We start from the raw sequence: 6,674 nt of genomic DNA, 5'->3' as shown, positions 1-6,674 counted from the left end.
CATACATCCATGATCCATCCATCCACCTATCCATCCACAACCCATCCATCATCCATCCATACATCCATCTATCTGTCCATCATCCATCATCTATCCTCCATCCATCATCCATCCATCCATCATCCCTCCATCCATCCATCCATCCATTATGCAGCCATCCACAATCCATTCATCCATACATACATCCGTCCATCCATCATCTTTACCTGCATCTTCCTTTCTGGTTTGCGGGGTTTGTTGGTGTCCATATCCAGCAGTCACTGTGTGAGAGGTGGGGGACACATGGACAGGTCTCTAGTCCATCACAGGGACACCTGGACAGGTCTCCAGTCCATCACAGGGAAATTTTAGCTACCAATCAGCCAATGATGCAATCATGCATGTTTTTGGTCCGTGAGAGGAAACCGGAGTACCCGAAGAAAACCCATGTATGCACAGTGAGAACATGCAAACTCCACCCAGAAAGGTCCCTGGCCGGGATTTGACCTGTTGAACTTCTTCCTGAGAGGCAACAGCTCTACCCACTGAGCCGCTCTACTTTAGTTTCTTCTGTTCCTGCTGACATTTTGTGTACAGATCGATTTGACATCATCTCCTGTGGAAACAGAGATGTTTAAAACTTTAAAAGTTCAGTTACTTTGTGTTAAAGTTTTATTTACAGAACCTTTTGGACATTTGCAAAAACCTGACTGTTGATTCCACAGCAGCTCTGCTGTGCTTTAGGTCAGTTTGGGGTGTTTTAAGATGATCTGAGGTCAGTGACAGGGCTCTGGGTGCACAGTGAGCTGAATAAGGCACATGATTCTCCTCTGAACAGACGAGACGTTCCATCAGCACCTCAGAGCTCAAACACCTGGAGGAAGAGGAGAGGTTCAGTTCCTTCAGTTTGACAGCAGGAGAAAGAAACCAACCCCTGCAGACCGTAAAGACGGTGTTGGAGGGTCCGTGTTTCATGATGAAGACGTCGTAGGAGCCGTGTTTCGGATCAGAACAGCTGCCTCGTGTTTGTCTCAGATCAGTGAAGCAGAACCAAGTGAGAGCTGAATAAACTCGTTGAGAGCGGCACGATGCTGCAGCTCCTCTCTGACTCATTCATCCATGAGCTGAAATGTGCCGACAGCTGGAAACAGATGAGATCCTCACACCTGGAACAGCTGGAACAGAGAAAATATAGATCATCTGAGAGGAGACACCTATTCCTTTAAAATATCACGAAGCATCATTTCATATTCTTACTGCTCGTATTTTTCCTTTTCAACAGTTTTTATTTAGTTCACGTCTTTTAATTCTTTCTGTGAAAGCTGGACGCTGACCCACTGCAGCACGAAACTGAAGGATACCTCAGGAAACCCAGACCAACCCTAACTATAGGATTTATCAAACCGGAACGTCTTCAGTCTGGTCTTAAAGTCGACAGTGTCAGCCTCACGGACAGAAACTGGAAGAGACTGATAACTGAAAGCTCTGCCTCCCATTCTACTGTTACAAACTCTAGGAGCCTCAAGTAAACCTGCAGTCTGAGAGAGAAGTGCTCTGTTGGGAAGAAAAAACAAAGCTTTGGGTTTCATCAGATCCAGAATCTGGTCCAGTTCCCATCAGCTGATCAACTGCAGCATCACAACACGTTCACATTTATTTATTTTGTATCTGTTTACGGCCCAGACATCATCAGGAACAGAAACCTGGTCTCAGACTGTGAGACCACCTGGTCCAAACCTGACCAGTGAGATCCGGAGTGTTGGGCTGAAACTCTTGCAGGTTTTAGGTTTTCAGACGTGAATCATGTGAAGTTAAAAACTGTTCTCAGGTCAGCAGGACAGGATCAGACCTCCGTCTCCCATGTCCTGAATCAGATCACCTCCTCTCAGGTCCTGAACCAGACCATTGTCTCTCAAGTCCTGGATCAGGTTTCCTCCTCGTAGGTCCTAGATCAGACCTCCTTCTCTCAGGTCCTGGATCAGACCTCCTCCTTTCAAGTCCTGGATCAGACCTCCTCCTCGTAGGTCCTGGATCAGACCTACATCTCTCAGGTCCTGGATCAGACCTACGTCTCTCAGGTCCTGGATCAGACCTCCGTCTTCCAGGTCCTGGATCAGACCTCCGTCTCTCAGGTCCTGGATCAGACCTATGTCTCCCAGGTCCTGGATCAGACCTCCGTCTCTCAGGTCCTGGATCAGACCTCTGTCTCTCAGGTCCTGGATCAGACCTCCGTCTCTCAGGTCCTGGATAAGATCTGCAGAATTCCAGTTCAAGATAAAAATGAAAGTATCAGTGAGAAGTTCAGTCTAACGTTTAATTTCCAGTTTTTACTTTAAATATCTTCTGCAGAAATCGTCCTCCTCCTCCTCTTCCTCCCCTCCATCGCGCTCGTTAACTCCATCACCCCCGCCCCCCAACCTAGTCAAGTCTCCATTAATCTTTCACTCTAAATCTGAGCCGTTTCTTTTTGCTCTCATTCATCATTTAGAGATCTGATCTCAGACCAGCTGCTCTCCATCTCCCTCCCCGCTCCTCCCCAGCCTCCTCACCCTGCAAGGTGTTCTTCAAGTCACTTAAAGGTTTACTTTTTTACTGTTCATTCCTGCGCTTGAAACAAAGCCTCCAGGGTTTTCTGCTGAAAGGTTGAAGGGTGTCGATGAAGCTGCGGCTCAAACCTCCAACATTACTTTGTAACAATCGAAGAAAAAGCACCAACGTTTAGATGTTTCAACATTTGAAGCTAGAACATCCCTGATGTTTCTGGAGCCTGGGCTTTGCACTCTGGATTCTGGGGGATTGGACAGAAACCTGTTAGTCCTGAAACAGTGAGACGCACCTGGGGAAAGACCTACATTAAGACGTCCAAACAGAACCAGAAAGAGTTGTTCCTCAAAAATCATTCAGTAGAAACTGTGGTTGTGTAAAAAAAAAAGGTCAAGAAGTTGTTTCTGCTGGTCTGCTTCTTCCACTCGCTTCTAAATACAACCGTTTGCTTTTTTCAAGTATTTTGTCTATGTTGTGTGACGTACCACCACCAAAAGTCCAGATTCTGGATCGAACCTCATGTCCTGGTGTATCATTTTTTGTTTCATTTCAAACTGTGAGACAAGAGGCAGGATGGACATTATGAACAGTGAAAAGAGGCTTTGATGCTGGTGCACCTGCGCTTTCATAAACTTATCTTCACCTGTAGAAACAAACAGGACTCTAATGGTGGAAGTTCTTATCGTTCTGTCTCTATATCTTTAAATCCATCTTTAATCCACTGAACAGGAGACTTGATTGAAAATATTAGATGGTTTGAGGAGCACTGACACCAAACAACAACACAAACAAGTCCTCTAATCAGGTTAAATCAGGTCCTCTGGAGAAGTTCTTCTTTGTTGAAACGTTTCATCTTTAATCAAAAAGTCTTCTTCAGTCTAAGGATCTGCAACAAACTCAGTCTTACAAATAGCACCTTCTCATTGTGGATCGTCAGTGCTCTCATGACTGCTTGCTATTCACAGGGGGCTGAGTGATACTAGCAATAACAGCATTATAAGAGCGAGACAGTTGAACAAGAAGGCTCCGCCCCGTTTAATGATGGACGGTTTCTTTTCACAAAGATGGCCTCCTTTACTCTCTCAAACCATTGTTCTTCTCTATCAAAGATGTGAACATCTTCATCTCTGAAAGAGTGACCGCTGGTCTGGAGATGAGTGTAAACCACAGATCCTGGCTTGATGATGTTGCTCTTCTGTGCTGGTCCATCCTTTTGGCCAGTGGCTGATTAATTTTCCCGATGTAAGACTGATCACCCTCCTGACACTGAACAACATACACAATATTACTCTGTTTGTGCCAGGGGACTGGATCTTTGGGATGAACCAGTCTTTAATGTATTTTGGGGTTTAAAAGCCACTGGGACGTTGTGTTTAGAAAATAAACGTCTCAGTTTCTCTGATACTCCCGCAACATACGGAATGACCACTGGTCTGGGTCTGGGTTCCTCCATCCCACCTGATGGCTGACTGGAGTCCTGTTTGGGTTTCTTCTCTGCTTTCAGGAAGGCCCAGTTAGCATATCCACAATGCTCCAGAGCCTGCACACAAAGTCCACCTTGTTAGACCATCTTAGCACCAACATAACTGGTTTGTTCCACTTGGGAGTAAGCTGTTGGGGGAAGAATCAGTTTTGTGTTGTGTGTTTCCTTGACTGATGAAGCCTTCCAGATCGACGGTGAAACGTTTCAGCACAAAAAAAAGAAAGTGTCCAGATGACCTGACTGAAAAATGTTAGATTGTATACCTGGATTATTGAGCATGGACTTTGTTGTTTCCACCTTGTTAGATTCATCTACCTGGAGTATTGAACATGTATCAGGACAAACAAGTCCTGTTAAAGATTTATGTATCAGGATATAAAATCTAGCTTATATTTTGGTCCTGGAACACTGTATTCAGGGTTCAAGGTTCAACCAGTCTTTGTATGTTCTCATTGGTTTGGAGCCATTGCGTCTCTATGGTGTCCTGCTGAGGTACTTTGGGAGTGTGCGTCTTTACTCTTCGGCCCTTATGGTCTCTGAACAACCAGAATGAGGGTTTTACACTGTTGGTTAAGCGATGGACAGGTTTACTGTTATGTGGGACTACTCCAAGACTGCCAGTTTTGTTCAGAACGTTTATGGACAGAATTTCTGCTGCAACCAAGGAGCAGAGGGTTCTGGTTACATCAATACTTTTTGTAGACAGTGTGGTCCTGTTGACCTCATCAAATCCAAGACCTTCAGCAGGTTCTGAAATGGTTTGGTGCCATATTGACAATCAGCTCCTGCAAGTCTGAAGCCTATGTCCTCAACTGAAAACCAGCTCTGGACTGGGAAGGAGATGCTTAAACTGCAGGAGTTTAAGAATCTCAGAGATTTCATGGTTCAAACAGAAAAGGAGATTAATATGAGGATTGTATTGGTCTGATGTGGTGAAGGAGGAGCAGGGGCTCTGGATTTACCAGTCTGTCTATGTTCCAAATCTCATCTATGGTCCTGAGGTGTGGATCACCACCAGAGGAACCAGATCCTGGATCAAAGTGACTCAAATGAACTTCTTCTGTAGGGTGGCCAGGCAGAGTTGAGTAGAACCGCTGCTCCTCCTCATCGAAAGGAGCAATCGCAGGAGGTCTCTGGATGCCTTTCAAGGGTGGTGTCCCACTGAGAGGAGACCCAGAACTCTCTGAAGAGATCATATCTCACTGCTGGTCTGGGAACATCTCTTTGGATGGGTGATGTAGATCTTGGAGTCTCAAGGTGTTGTCCCCAACTGGTCTAAACTAAATACCGAAAGGAGCAGCAACAGTTGCTTCTCTAAGGTCATTGCTGATGTTTTTCTGTCTTGGCATTGTGTTACACATCTGAATGCTCCAGCTCAGAAACTGATGCAAAAATGTAATTGTTTTATTTAAACTGAGTAACTTTGTTGCAGTCCAGTCAGAATCAGAACATCTACCAAGATGAAGTTAGATGAGTCGACACCGGGCCTGAGGTCAGCTTGAGGACCGGAGGGGGCTCTGTGATTGTCCGGTAGCTCGAGTCTCAGTAGGTGAAAGTAGGTCACAGACAGAAAAGGAAATGCTTCAGTAATGATATGAAGTGTTTACGGCCACCCAACGAACATCCAGAGATTAAAAACACACTTCAGAGTTTAATATCCTGCTTAAAGTGACATCTCTGAAGAGTTTCTGTAGCGTTCAGAGCATTTCCTCTCACTCCGCTGTAATTAGACGTCTGCTGCTCTGAGTCGTCAGGAAAACTTTCCCTTTCATCGTCCTTCACCCGACTCAACCTCTGCACACCAACACCTTTAAAGGTTTTACACTCCAAACCTCAGTATTTTATACACACACAAATAAAAACTGACTTCAACAAACACTTTAATTTATAAATAAAGCTTTATAATTCAACGTGTTCACTCTTTTGCTCTGTAGCATCAAAAATATGGTTTTACAGAAAAAAAATACGTCGGTTGTTTGAACGGCGGTATTAGTGACGACCTTCAGGTGTTGTTTTGGGCCTTAGTGCCCTGACCCGGTCAAATGACAGAATACACATTTAGTCTTGAATAAAAACATATTTCTGTCTGAAGTGAGACCGTGTAGAAATAAAAACGTAGAAACTTCCATATATTCTGCCTTTTCTCCTGGCCGGTGACAGTTTCCACTTCCAGCCCGATGTATATTCTAATATTTCACAGCTGACACATGTATATGTATGGAGGAAGGCAGCATTACTCATCTGAGTGCCGGGGCCGGTATTTGGGTCAGGGAACACCGGTTCCTTCATGGAAATTCAACCGAGCGTCAATGAAGTGTGCAGAGCTCGTCACGCTGACCTGCAGCAGATTCACTCTGAGCCAGAATCGTACGGTTTTTATTAAACTGTGCTGCAGAACTGAACCGTACGGTTTTATTAAACTGTGCTGCAGAACTGAACTGTACGATTTATTAAACTATGCTACAGAACTGAACCGGACGGTTTTATTAAACTGTGCTGCAGAACCGAACTGTACGGTTTTATTAAACTGTGCTAAAGAACTGAACCGTACGGTTTTATTAAACTGTGCTGCAGAACTGAACCGCACGGTTTTATTAAACTGTGCTGCAGAACTGAACCGCACGGTTTTATTAAACTGTGCTGCAGAACTGAACCGTACGGTTTTATT

The 6,674-nt window shown here is 44.7% G+C and overlaps 1 protein-coding gene across 1 annotated transcript in view; it reads left to right on the top strand.

Moving 5' to 3' along the window:
* Window positions 1-6,674, top strand: part of LOC119412886 (metabotropic glutamate receptor 7) — an 86,382-nt gene that overhangs the window by 66,530 nt on the left and 13,178 nt on the right.

The sequence above is a fragment of the Nematolebias whitei genome, chromosome 7 (assembly GCF_014905685.2).
Source record: "Nematolebias whitei isolate Nwh7 chromosome 7, NemWhi1, whole genome shotgun sequence".
Classification (NCBI taxonomy): Eukaryota; Metazoa; Chordata; class Actinopteri; order Cyprinodontiformes; family Rivulidae; genus Nematolebias; species Nematolebias whitei.
The sequence above is the reverse complement of the archived record's forward strand: the minus strand, read 5'-3'. Positions and strand labels throughout refer to the sequence as shown.